Raw genomic sequence first — 15,192 nt, 5'->3', positions numbered from 1 at the left:
GGGCATTCACATGATGGGCAGAAGCAGATTATGGCTGAAAAATCAACTTTTCTCATCATAAATAGCTATGTTCTCCTTCCATTTAGCAAGAAGAATGTTTCAGAAAATCTCAATCTTGTGAATTTTTCTATTAACGGGTAGAAAGACAGTTATTCTCATCTTCCATTCAGCTTTTTGACTAAAATTAAAACGTTAAGATGTCAACTTGCCCAAGTCATTATTCTAAAATAGCAGCAGTGTCCACAGTTTTCTCCATTTTGAACCTTACCTTTCCTTCTACAACAGAATTTTAAAACCTTCATTGGTAAGGTTGCCTATATACATCCTAAGAGACAAAATGATGGAATAATCTACACTGGTGGACAGAGAGAGAAAGTAGTTTAAAAAAAACCCAACCAAACAAACAAACAAGCAACCCCCCCCAAAAAAAACCCTATTTTATAACTTTAATACTTAAAATCACTGGTGGTGAATCACCACATTGATCCCTAATTGACCACCTCTCAACACTTTCTGAATGTGTTCTTGAAAACATGTGGATAAACATTTGGAAATAACACTCACTTTCTACAAGAAGGGTATTAATGGTAAAAATGGCAGTAGTAAACACAGACTAAAAGTAATTACAGAAGCAACTTTCTGCTGTATCTTTATTTTGATGCAAAAAACCACCCAAGCTGCCTTTTGTATTCATGTACCTCGGTTTTAAGTTTCTTAATTCCTGCTGCCATAGTGTGTTTACAGCATCTGTTTGCTAGGATGCAGAATTGCATGAAAGTTGTATCAAGAGGACCAGGTATCCTCCTTACCCTAGACAGCATACTATTAAAGCAAAACCCCATGTGCAAAATACGTAGAACTTCTGTTTTCCCCATAAACTGAAAAATTCAGTTAACCAGTGCTAAAACCTAGCTGCGTGACTATTACTATTCACTTACTAATCAGTTTGATAGAATTTAATCAAGGAGTTTCATTAGAATTAAATAGGGACAGCACTTGCAGTGCTCGGGAGAAGCGAACAAATTCAGTTTTCATAGAGTGGCCCAGCTGTTTAGGGTGGAAGGGAGCTCTGCAGGTGAGAGCTCAAGGCAGGGCTAATTTCAAAGCGCAGCTACACTGCTCAGACCATTGCACAGTCCAGTTTTTTCTCCCTATGCTCCACTTCCAATTTGCACTTTATAATGACTCAAACAGAGAATTTTTCCTGCATAATTTTGTATTCTCCATTTTATGAAAAAACTGTTACCAATGCACATTAAATATACCACACATTGAAAACAACTTCAGTTAAAAAAAATTACGGCAGCAGTGTTTGATGACATTTGCTGTCATCTTCCCCTTCTTGCAATACATTCATATGAACTACTGTAGAAATGTTTATTCCTTTAAAGATTATGAGTATGCACACAGAAGCAATTAACAAATGAAATGCCATGGAAAATGCCATTTGAAAGATATGATCTTTTGCAAAGCAGCATCCTATAAGGCAATTATAAAGAACATTACCAAAATCTTGGCAAATCAGCGCTGACTGCCATTCTTCTGATGATGAAGATATGAAGAGAAATAGTTCATTTTGTGAAATCAGTGTGCTGCATATGAATGTGTGAAATTTCAAGCTATATAAAATCATCTTCGCAAAAATACACAGTAACAGCCTAGTTGCCTTGCCACTTCTACCATTCATTTTGCAAACAACTTGTATTTGCCACAATCTAGCATTACCAATGAATTAAGAACCAGTTTGCTATACAAAAACATAATTACAGTTTAATTTTGGATAAAATAATTCCCCAACTCTAAATTAAGTGGAATTTCTCTTTCCTACAGAACAATACAGCATGTAGACGTAGGATTTTGGAACTTAAAAAAGACTTCCAGTGAACATGAATAGGAACTATTTTACATCATGTTCCTGTCAAAATTAGCTGTTAAGACACTGCTAGTAGAAATAATAGCTAGCAGCAATTAGCATATATTGTGCTTATAACTAAGAAAATCATACTGTTTGAAAAATATTATAAATTTTTCAATTTCAAAAGCTTTACTGGTTCCTTGAGAAACACAATCAAGACAGAAGAGCCAAATAATGGAATCAAGATAAAACAATCAAATACTCATGTATAAAATGCTTAACTATTTTTTCCAGAAAAATTGTCCAAAGAAATAAACGTTTTTTTAAATAGAAATTTATTCTTATTATCCAATTTAGCTTGCAAGAAAATACAACTGTGATGTGGTTCTATATCACGCTATAAGAACTGAAATCCTTTAAAATGAGAGCCTACAGCGCATCAAAATCTTTTGAGGTATAAATATAGCAAGTAATTTATATGCAGCATCACAAATATAGTACCAGAAGTGAGTTCCTGAATAAATTATAAGCTAAAGAATACACACAAGACTAGAAGGAATCAACTGAAGGCAACATGAATGAGCCGAGCAACGTGATAAGTCTCTTATTAGTTCCCTTCCTTTCATAGAGGATTTCTGGCATATTTCACTACTGTGCAAGTGCTCGATTCTCTCAAAAAACGGGCATGTAGAAGACAAAACAACTACTTAAAGTTTCCTTCTAATAATACAAATCCATCCTCTCCTTTCAAAACAGCAATGAAGGGGACTGTCAGCTTCTACCACTGCTCAAGTTCAGGCCGGAGCTGTTTCACTGGTAGGAAACGAGCCAAAGGAAAGTAGGTCTCCTCACCTACTCACTACCTGTGTCCAACCTCTCAGGCAGTCCACTACAAACTCCAGTAATTGCCAGAATACTACAAGAAAATTACAAATATTAAAATATCAATCCAATGATTAGAAGAGATTTTGTCCTTTTCTTCCTGTTTGTATAGAAGGGATATACACCTAAGAGGGCAAAATGAATCAATGTCATGTTCTTTGCCAGTTATTAATTTTCTATTTCAGTTAAAGAAGTGAAGACATTTTAATTAAAAAAAAATATATATATAGGCAGTAAGAAATTCCAAGAAAATAAGTCGGCTAAGTCTACTTTAATGAATTAATAGATATATTGTCGATAATACCATCAGACATCTTAATTTTCCTCTCATTTCCTTCAGACATTAAAGAAAAAATTAAAGTATCAGAACTAGCTTAGCTAAAAAGAAGGTTTATGCAGATATGAATTCACTCCTATCATATCAGGAGTTTTATTTCCCTTAATTAGGCTGATCCGTGATGCCCTCAAAAACTGGGGGGGAGTGGGGGTGGGGTGGGTAGTTTTCCGAAGTTGCAAAATACTCTACAAGATGGAAAAATCCTGTCCATGCACACTACTTTTCTAAAAACGTGTATATGCTGCTTTCCTCACATGAGATTTACAACATTGTTTCATAATACTGACACACACACACAATCAGCTTCCTAATGAAAACCAAAACAAACAAGACTAAGAGCCAAACTAGCCCTTGGAGAATTTCAATTAATACACCATCCATTAGGCATCTGTTTCATTACACGATGCAGACCTCTAGATTATAGCAACATTAACAACTGTCCACAGACCAAGACATTTACATGAGTTTCTATAACAAAACCACTACACACAGTGCAACACTTGGTGATTCATTTGGCCTTTACCATCGCATAAAAGTAAATTCAATTTGGCAAAAGATTTATATTTGAATAAACATCCCAATCTATCACCGACGACTTAAAAGCCTTGGCACTTCCTACTTAGTATTATTTCAATTTAGATGCATTGAAAGTAATGCAGGAGTAGATTTTGCTTTAAAACTCTTTTAGCAACACCAACTTACAGGCAGTTAATGATTTCTTTGCTTTCATCAGCAAATTAATGTGCTTTTTAAAAAAAAAAAAATTACAAATTGGGGGTATTACAAAGTAGTCAAAAGGTCTTACTCAGTCAAGAGAGCACTTAAGCACTTCTGGTTCACCAAGACTTGCTGATCAGGTTAGCTCCAGCTGCCACACACTTGTGTTCATACACCACCCGCTGCAGAAGAGGACGGCGCCCCGAGAAAGCAGCACATCACAGAACCAAACTGCAGAGCCTTCTGTGAGCAAACATGCCATGCCTGCTGCCTTCCCCTCCAGCCCATACAGGGTTGGATGGGGAACGTCAGTGACCAAGAAAGGGAGGTTTTGCTCCCAGTCTCCAACCTCCCAGATGCAACAAGAGACCCAGTAATCTAGCCTGCACGGGGCATAAAGCGAGCCTACCCCCTAGCAGTCATACCACTACTAGTGAGCCCAACTACTCTCTGAGGAGAAGGCTTGTTCTCAAAAGGTTAAACTCAAAGGTTAGAAATACACCAAACAGTTCAAACAAAGGCAAGCACTGTCTTCCTTGGAAGAGAGCAGGCAATTACCACAGCAAAGAACTGGACTTAAAAGAACTTCACCTGTATTACCTGCACCTGTATTCATTAACTTCTTAAGTAGTGTTTTGAGTCAAAGCCTACTTTTCATGATCTTAGGAAGCTCAGCCATAGTTTTGCTGGAGAAAAATAGTAATTATAACAACAAAACTCTTTAAATGGTAAAAATATAGCTCTTGTTCAAAGAACCACTGTGTATTTGTTTTTCACCGTTAGCTTGCTGTTTCAGTAATTTATCTAGAGACATGCATCTCTTTCTCTTTTGCAGTCAATAACTGATTTTCTACAGCCTATGGTTTCATACTAGAAAAAATGTTCATCAGTTATCCAGGCCAAGTTTTTTTCAAAATCATTATTAGTAATAAGTGAAAATTCATTATATTTATCAAGTATTTGAAAGATCTATCTAAACATGGAAGAATCCAATACTAAGGAAGCAGACCAGAAGACAGTAGCCAAAGGATTTCCATGGAATAAGTCGTCCATATATATGGCAACAAGTGTTGATAGATGGTGGACTTTCTTACAGAAAAGTCAGAAGACAGGAAAATAGGAAGAGAAATTCATGATCTTATAAGGCTTTCTTTACTTTTACACCCACTCAGCCAACCAGAGTATCCCTTTATAAACACAAACCCTTGACATACTTTCACAATAGCCTTACATTAGAGGAAGCTTTTCATAAAAGTCCACATTTTAAAGGTACCAAATTCCAACAGAGGTTGACTTTACTGAAATCACACAAAAGCATTACCAAACTGAAGACACATATTCTTGTGACTCATTTTTTTGTGAACATTCAGTTTCTATATGTCAGGATTTGAAACCAAAAAAACATTTAAAATACTCTTCAAAATAACAATTGAAAAAAATATATACAGATGTACAATACTTGCAAAGCATTCAAGCCAATGTGTAAAAACTAAGGTTCTGTTATTCCCCCTGAAGCAGATAGTCTTTTCCTCACTGGTCCTGTATACAGTCAGCAATGAAATTAGAGAAAACCCCTAAAGGGACCAAGAGTCTATTTATAATAATTGTCACAGTCTAGCAGGGATGATTAATGCCAGCTGAAGTCATTTAATAATTTGGGAGTCTTTAGTGCAAGATATGCAATTTCTTACAGCAGTAATTAAGCATTCAACTCCTTTTTCTGTTGCGCCTATGTGACTCCCTTGCACAGTTTGAAGGACAAATCTTCATTTCACTGCCAACCAGAAGTACTATTATCACTGTACCTAGACTCATAATGTTAATTTTCTTCTTGCTAAACACAGCAAATGAACTGTGTGCTGGAGTCGTAGGTGCTTAATTCCTGCAGTGGTATCTCTTCTAGACTACATGTCCCACCAGTATTAACTACCTACTGTATTAGAGGAATTTGTGGAAGTTGATATGAAATTAGCCTAGGGCAGCATGAACTCCAGAAAAACACTATTTACTATGTATCTGCTAATTTTGTAATAGAAGCATAGAAGTAGTTTATAAAAATCCATGGTTTTTTAAGGAAGAGACAGAATACGACAATGTGTATAATTAAGAGTTGCTTGCATATGCTCCAAATTAAATATGAAATCAAGACATTCAAATTTCCATATTTAATTTGATTTCATGACCTTTTTATGTTGCTTATACAGCTATGAAAAAAATCTGGCTATTACATTAACCTTAAATTGGAATATTTCATGTTAATCACTTATTTCACACATTCATATTGCAGCAGATGATGACGTGCACCCGGGTTTCTCTGAGGTTAATGCAACAGAATTTTGTGTTTTCTTGATTGGTTTCACATCACCACAGGACCTAGACTTAAACATTATCAAATGACGTACTGACTTTTTAGAAGAGGTTGCCTAAAGTGACATTTCACCCTATTAAAACACTTACTTTGTCTAATTGGCAGAGTATTTACAAATTAACACAAAACTTGATATTACACAATCTCTCTTCTTTCATAGTTCAATACCTTGACACCCTTTTTCATAACATTTCTCCCACCCAATCCTGAGAAAGCCGACAGCAATGAAAGGAAGAGGTTCTGCTACAAGTAACTAAGTAAACCTAAGCACATCTCTTCTTTGAAGGAGTCCATGCTCACATTCAAAGTCAGAATAAGATCTTCAACAGGTGAAATAAGAGCACACATAATATCAGCCTCTACCCTTCACCAGAAACATCCATTAGAACTTCAGCTTCACATGCATCGTTTGGTTAGAGTCTTGGGTTTCAAGCTCTTGAGGCAGATTGATCGTATTTATTCAATAGGGGCAAATTTTTGTCATAGTTTTTTTGATTGCTTAAAAAAAAATAACAATAAACTTGCCCACATTACTATTTCTAATGGTTTTATGTCAACATTGTTCTGTTTATGTTACATGTAAGTAGGGGTTTGTAAGGCAAGTTTTCTTTTCTTTCACTTGCTTAGTAACTCCTACCTGCATTACTGCTAATATGACTATTTTTCTTTAAAATGAGAAACAAAAATTACCTATAGAACAGAGTAAGTCACAGCAGTGCCTAGCATAGCAACATTAAAACACTCCTATTTCTCATTGATTCACCTCAAAAGTGCACTCATCTGTGCTGTGTCACACTGGTGGCACACTGCTACATCATCACTTAAAACATCCTGATCACCTTCATCTGACATCTTCTGTTCAACTATCCAGATTCCAGCACAAGTTACTGTTGGTCCTCCAGAACACAAAACTTGCACTATGTGTAATTAACTGGAGCAGTGCATTGGTGGTTTTCAACTCATCTAGTTTTCCCATGGACAATTTTCCAATTCTCTGTATTCATAACACCTCTTATCACTGTCTCATTAAGAAATTTAATCAATGGTCACCTTTTCAGGCCATGTTCTGAATTAAAATATTTCCTCATACCATCCCAGTATTATCCCCCTGCATGACTATCGCCTGGATGATTCTACCAAATTACTATCGACAACCCAAATAATTTCCTCTTTGGCAAAATCCCTTATCGTTACCTTTTGATTCATACCTTGCTACCTTAAGGTATTTTATTAATCTAAAACAATGCACGGGTTTTAGCAGTGTCTTATAATATTTTCATTGCTTTATTTAAGTCTATGTGGATATAAAAAAAAAAAAAATCACATTTCCCAAGTTTAAATCCTGCCATTTTTCCCTTTTGTTTTCTTATTTTTTAAAAAAATAATCTTTCTGATGAAACCATGGCTCTGCTTTCTGGCCATGAATACACTTGGGCTAGAACAAAAGGATTTACACTGAAAACTTAAATCAACAGCCTATTTATTTAATCAATGGAAACAGAAATAATAATTCAAAGGCCAACACAGAACAATTATGTTGGGCTCCTAAATACAGAATATGAATTATCCTCTCATGGTGCTTGCTCCTTTCCATTAACTACATAAGACAGATCATTTAGGTTTCTAAACATCAGAGGAATTAAATTCTAGCATAGTCTTCTGATCATTGTGGCAGGAACATCTGAGCAAACAGTGTTAAAAAAAAAAAAAAGTTATACTATTTCACCAAGAAGCTACACAAGCAAGCCAAAAGAAATCCTCTACTACATAGGATACCTCGGTATACTTTTTACTTTCTTAGTAGTTCATATGCACAGATCTCAACAAACTACTTATATTTAAATATCAGGATTGAGGAAACTTTTCTGACACAGTCTCTGACTTCAGTCTACAGTTGAGGCAAGGTTAAAACTGTTGCTGCGCTCCATCATAAGGCCAAAACAAAATTGACTTTGTTTTCATTTACATGCTAGTACTTGCCAGGGTAAAATTTCTATTTAGATTATCTACTTAATTTACATTATTCCTTTCCTATGCAGTATCTTAGCCAAATACTGAAGTGCTGTCATTTAGAAAAATGAGGAGTTTAAAAATCTACATTCTCTGTGCACTGAACTGTAATGGGAAGATTATTAGAAGAACTTTTGTTCATTAAAAATGAGTTTCTGGGCCTGAACTACTGAGACAAAGAAAACAATAGCTGAAAAATCCCCATGCTGGTAATTATTGCTTTGCCTTTCTCTGAAGAGTCAGTAGGTATCTTACCGAAAACATGGAAGATAGGAATACAATCCATATAAATCTAAATTATGCCTAAGAGAACACTGGCATTTCCAGAACTCTGTCTTAAATATCCCTTTTACCAACCACAATTTCAGTTTTGATTTCCAGCAATTCAATGAAAGAGGTTATTCTATTGGCTTGCAAATGTCAAGTACTACTAAAGATTCAAAACCCATGAGTCAAACATAAAAGCTTAACAGTCTTCTGTTTCAAGGGCTTTTAGGATGCACTTTGTTCCCTTTATAATTTTTTTCCTTAACACTTTTTAAATAAAAAAACCCAACCCTAAGATTATCACCTAATAACATGCTCCCAGAGGAAAAATGCAAATGTTCTGAAACTCACGATGGTGCTGGCAGTACTGAGCTCAGCAGTAACCCAATTAGGAAGGGATTAACTAAAAGTATCTGTGCGTGCACGCATCCACACATTCTCTCTCCCCTCTGTGCCAAATAGTCCTCTGAGACCCACAGACACTGGGCTGACTTCTAGCAACTGAGGACTTGGAAATTTCTTGGCTTGGTAGAAAAAGATACAAACAACACCCCAGCTAACGCAAACAGCTGAGCAAGTTCAAACAAGTTTTGCTAGCTTTTCTTTGTAACTTTGAGTGTAAGTCAGTGTGTACACAACAACAAATGGGGCAACTCCAGCAAGTGAACAATTCATTATTTGTGTGTGCCTGTGCAAGCACTTTATACATCTATGCCGCAAATGCATTTCTAGACCCTTGCAAATCCTTTCTCTCCTTCCCTTCTGCCTCACAAACTGGTTCTCAGGTAGTTAGCTCACAGATGTCAATCAAAACACCTTTTATCTTCAGAGGACAAAAATAACCTCCTTGCCTAAAGCATAGTAACAAAAAAAAAAAAAAAAAAAGAAACCTAAAAGACTTCAGTTTGCCCAATTACTATTTCAAAGCAGAATTCCACAGCTTGTATTTTGAGAGAATCAAACTAGGATGTTATGATATTACTGCTACACTGTCATTTAAAAGTAATTAAACCAAGTAATGGGAAACCTGAAAAGGACAACCAAATACTATAAAAGTAAGTATTCAGCCTCGATACTCAGAAGAAAACTACTTTTTACTTCTGCTTCTAAATAAAGGCAGAACAGGTGAATGGATGCTCCTGTCTTATGGTTCAAAACGAAGAACAGGATACACAGCCAAGAATGCAACTTCAGCACAGCTGCGAGAGGTCAAGCTAAAGAACGCAAGACAGCATCCAACAGCAGGAATCCTTCACTTGATACATTTTCAACTATTATTGAGCCAGAGGGCTTCATGGATCAGGCACTACCCAAACATTACATTTAATAACCCTGATGGACTACTATTTTTGCCATGATTTTGTCCAAACACTGTAAGTTTGGGTTTACATTTGGCCACTATATCATCTTGCAGAAATGGAGTTCTACAATTTAATTACCTGTCATATGACAAGGTACTTCCTGTTATTTAATAACTTGCTGCCTCATTAGATACCTCCTCATTCTCATGTTAGGAGACATAAGGAACAAATCATTCCCTCTTCATCTTCTCCCTGCTTCTCAAAGTTAAGTAAGAGCACACTGTTTTTCCCCATTGAGAATCATGGTTTATTTACTTTCATCTCATTCAAAAGCTATCCAGGACACCTGATTGCTCTGCTCGCCATTTGCAGTATCTTTTGTAGTTGAACTATATCCTTCCGAGTACAAGGCAAAAAGAAAAATAAATAAATAAAAAAAACCCACACAGTGCCCAGTAAGATTTACCAAGGGCATGCAACAGCACAAATAATGCTTTCCAATTTGTTCTCTCTCCTTTTATTAGAAACTATTAATTACTTTTAACTCCTGAAATTATATTTGCTTGTTTTGTTTAGACAACTCGGTATCTGAATCAACACTAAACTCAAACCCAGAACTACCCTGCAGATCTTTTTTCGAGTGTAGACAATTAAGAATCAGCTACTGTTCATTAATAATTAGGAATGTTTTTTTCTGACATAGTCTTTCATATGCCATTTTAACCACCTTAGAAAACTGTACAACTCTTCATGGCCTATTTTAGTTTTGCTTCTTTAATATGTATGTGCTAGCAGTACACTTCAACATCCCACTACTCATCCTCCTTGCACATATAATTTACTAATAGATTGCAACGTAAAAGTTCACCTGAAAATCTAATCCAAAAGAAGATTCCTTCTTAATCCATGACAGCTTGAGAGAGGTTGTTGTTGTTTTTTAAAATATAAACATCAGCCATAGTGGCTTCCTCTCCCCCTCTTTTTTTTTTTTTTTTTTTGTTAATATATACATATATATAGGGACCCATCAATAGGTTTTGGTAATATAAATGTACTGTGCTGACTGAATCACTCTATACAGTGACCTTCTGACTTTTTAAAGAATTCTGATCGGTTTTTGTGGTGTGGCACCTCTTCAGAAGCTGTTTCTCAATATGTAACAGTTAATTAATATCTACTAATTCTGTTCCTTTCCATGTTTTTCAGCAGCATCATTGGTATGAAAATCAGATATGCTGGTCTGTAATTTCCAGGACACCGGAGTAGATTTAAAAATCATAAAGTTATAAAAGTTATCATAGTATGTGCCACCTCTCCATAGCTGGATATGCATACCAGTGAAGGACAAATATATACACAAACACCAGTTCAGCAATGCCTGAGAAGATTTACATGAAAATACCTCATTGTAGCAGTCTGGTTACTATACTTTTTAATACGTATTTGGTAAAACTGCTTCTATTCAGATTCCAGTCTGACAGCATCCCTCAGGCTTGCTCAGAATCAAGACAAATTTTAACAGATAATTTTTATTTGCCAATATCAACTTTTAGGGGAGAGACTGGCAACCTGAGATTAAACAGAAACAGTCCATGGGATACTATTGCACCTACAGGATGAAATTCAGACTGAATTCATTTCAAAGGAAGAAGCATTTGCAATATAACAGATACACCCATCCCCTTCGGCTCATCTATCTTATTTACTGTGGAATACCGCTGTCCTCAGCTACAGAACAACTGTGCTACAGGTAGCAATGCCACCTCCCAGCCTCCCGAACCAGCTGCATCGTTGGATGCCTTCCCAGCCAGCAGTATAGCCCACATGCCCTCAGTCAGAAGTACCTGAACTAATATCATAATTAGCAACTTACAATAGGGCCAGACTAAATGCAAATAGATTTAGATTTCTGAATTGTGGACCATCAGGTACAAGTGCAGTGTTGACTTCAAAGGGTCTGTGTCACGAAGAGGAGAATTCACTTTTTCACCGCTTGTATTTGCACAAGGAACGAATGCCTCTGAAAAAAACCCCAAACTTTTCCATATGTTTTCCAAATTCATTTTGCATAGTGTTGCTTCAGAGCAGAATCAAGATGCTTCCAGCTGACTTTGCAGACAGTCCAAGCCACATTATTTTGCTACATTTGTGCCTGTTCCAGGCTCAGACCTCTGGTACCAATTCCCACTAATAACTTCCAGCTATTTTAATAAACGCTTCAGCCATATGAGGAAACAAATAAAGTATTAAACATGTACAAAGGTTTACCTACATCTTCCATGTATTCACGTGTAACAAAAAAAAAAAATATCACATTTTAACACAGATCAAAGTTCTTAAGCATAGGGTGTGTGGGGGAGTGGGTGTTGGGTGGGTGTGCGCATAGATGCTTCTCTGGTTCTCATTAACAATACAATGCCCTTGGGTACAATTTTCTGCTAACTAAAGCATCACAATTATTATACACAATACTTAAGTATCACCAGTGATATGACCTTCACTGTCATGCACACTTGTCATTCTCTATACATATGATTTACTTGCTCAAAAATAAAATTCAGACACTAAAATAGGTTGGCTTTTCAGTTTTGTTTGGAGGTCTTATTTTTGCCTAACTTACTTAGGAAATACTTAATGATTAAAAAAAAATATTCCCCAAATCTACACCAGAAGTGCACAAGGGCAGGATCCATTTTCCTTCAATCTTTCTACCCTAGGGTCTTAGTCCATGACTGGGTCTCCTACATACAAACAAAAGTAAATAATAAGCTACATGAGGAAAAAAAAACCCTAGGGTCTAGCAGGGCAAAACCACATATTCTAAGCTTGTATTTCCTTGTTGAAGTGGTTATAACAGTTAATTGCCACTAGAGTGAGTGCTGTATGAATTACTGGTATGCAAATGGCACCTAGGTGGACAAAAGATATATGTTTTTATATATGTATATATAATGTATATATAATATATGTATATATAATAAAGTGGCAAAATAATGTGGCTTGGACTGTCTGCAAAGTCAGCTGCTCTGATCTACACTGACAGGAGGCCAGTAACGTCTGTATGCTTATCTGAGTTAAACAAAAACCACCATTTGTTTGGCCCTATAAAATTTAACAAAATACCTTACAGCAAAGTAATAAAACAACTCATTAAGATGTTTTATTATGTTACAGTGTAAACAGATTTCTTCATGCAAACTTTTTTGGATATCCAGTATTCAGCTAGGGCAGAACCAGATATGGGATCTTTGGTGCAGGTGCCTTTTGCAGTGAAAACAGCAGGTTTGAGATACAAAAAAAAACCCCAAACCTAATTACCCCCCCCTCCCCAATTCACCCCAAGCAATCCTTTCAAAGGACAGATGAGCACACTTTCTTTACAGGGAATGGCAATTATTCAACAGGAACATTATCAGGTATGCAGAAATTACATTTCTAAAAAGATACCTAGAACAATTTTTATCTAGCAAGACCAGGACAAGAATTATATTTACACCAGAAGCATATGACTATGGAAAGGCTTCAAAATTCAACAGAAAAAAAAACCCTAAAACTCCATAACCAAGTCAATATTAAGAACTATAGTAACAAGAGCATCAGTATATAAACCATACAAAAGGGACTCATTGTGATGGACAACATTTAACAAACATTTCCTTCAAGCTTTACTTAAAGTGTGATTCTACATTGGTAATGAGACACTTCCCTCAAGCACTTCACATTATATAGTGATAAATGTATTTGTTATTTTAACAGAAGTATTACACTATGCCATCATCTTCAAGCTCCCTTATTCCCCTGCTAGAAAATGCCCACTTAAAAAGCACTCAAAAATAGCACTGTATAATCTACAATAAAGGAAAACATTTTCATAGGGGGATATTTGATATGCAAGTTATAACTGTCTTCATAATATAGTTCATCTTTCCAATGCTTGATTTAGTCATTTACCTTCACATAGATACATGCAAAAAACTAAAGCTCAGACGAAATGAACTGATGAAGCAGAAGGTGATAATAAACAGCAGGGAAGTAATACGGCCTGCCAAATGACATTCTAGTATTGGAAAAGTTTATTTTGAAGAACAGTATTTTATAGAGCTGTAACAGCATGTTCAAAGAAAACATCAGACCAGAGAAACACAGCTTAAAATTGCAGTGTACAAAAATATTGTACAATAGAAATCATTAGTGAAGTACTATACCTTCTCTCCCCTTAAATTGCATATTTTCTTCTCATGTAAATTTTAGAACAAAGCCCCCAACTCTGGAAGTCTGACGCAGCCCAGCTGAATCCAGATTTGCATCGTGTTATGCTATCTTAAGAGTTATTCAACAATATTTTAGTGTAAAAGGTGTGGCCATAAACCCAGCAGTTCTTAACATCACCTGCAGTGACTATAAACCTTTTACTTTTGCTCATAATTTCACCAGACTTTCAATATTCAAGCTAAAATGATCCATTTTTATAGGGTTTTTTCCCTTCTCCTAATAAAAGAAAAAAATGTTTACACCCTATTTTAAATATAGTACTTAAAATAACTACAGCGGCATGCTTCAGAAGCAGGGGGTGTCTCCTCTATGCGTTCTGACACCACCAGATCACCATCACCGTTAAAATACACCAAAATTTAACTATTATTCTGAGAATTTAAATAAAGGTGTAAATAAATAAATAAATAAGTGAAAGCCAGTTTATTCCCAGCAGAAACTAAAGCTTTAGCAGCCTAAATTCCTCCAAATTTTTTTCCAGTCTGTATGTGTTTCAAGCCTGGGCACAGGCTTTCCACATGGAATTGCACTAAGGTTGAAAGTCAGGAGAGTGCCAAAAGAAATCCCGACGATTTGCAAGGAAAGGAATTAGAAACTGATGGGCAGGTGCAGCATGCAGAAGAAAGGCTGGACCATGCTGTGGAAACTACTGCAACAGAAAAAACAGAAAGAGAAGGTGGGGAGAATGGAAACTAGATAAGTAACCTGGAGAGAAACTAGGACCTAAACCCAGCAGGTAAGGAGAAATGGAGGGAGGAGAAAAGCATGATTGGAAGAGAAACAGTCCAAATTAGTAATCCACAGCGGCAAGTCTTGGACATGCTGAGGAAGATGAGAGTGATGGGAAGCAACCATCATGGAGAGAAGTAGAGAAGAAATGGGACAGGGGGGATTATGGCTGGAAAGATCATTTGCAGAATTGCAAATGAAGTGAATGAACAAGAAATGCTGTGCAAAGTCTGCAACAAGAGACCAGTTCCAGCACCCACCTCTTAGCCACTTTTGCATCAGAAAAAGAGTTACTCTGAAACAACTGAACCAAACCCTATATAAGAGAATTCTTCATTTATACATAGTTTCACCTTTGTTAAAAAAATCCTGTAGAATGTTTGTAAAAGCCATCATATACCTTCCCCCATGCTGCACACACATCCCCGCCCCGCCCCCCCCCCCCCCCCCCCCC

At 36.3% G+C, this 15,192-nt stretch overlaps 1 protein-coding gene across 6 annotated transcripts in view; it reads right to left on the bottom strand.

Moving 5' to 3' along the window:
• The window catches only part of UTRN (utrophin), a 386,536-nt gene that overhangs the window by 170,973 nt on the left and 200,371 nt on the right, over nt 1–15,192 (bottom strand). The gene's annotated exons all lie outside the window — the stretch shown is intronic.

Source organism: Falco biarmicus, chromosome 6, assembly GCF_023638135.1.
Source record: "Falco biarmicus isolate bFalBia1 chromosome 6, bFalBia1.pri, whole genome shotgun sequence".
In the NCBI taxonomy this organism is placed as follows: domain Eukaryota; kingdom Metazoa; phylum Chordata; class Aves; order Falconiformes; family Falconidae; genus Falco; species Falco biarmicus.
This window is presented reverse-complemented; position numbering and strand designations above follow the sequence as displayed.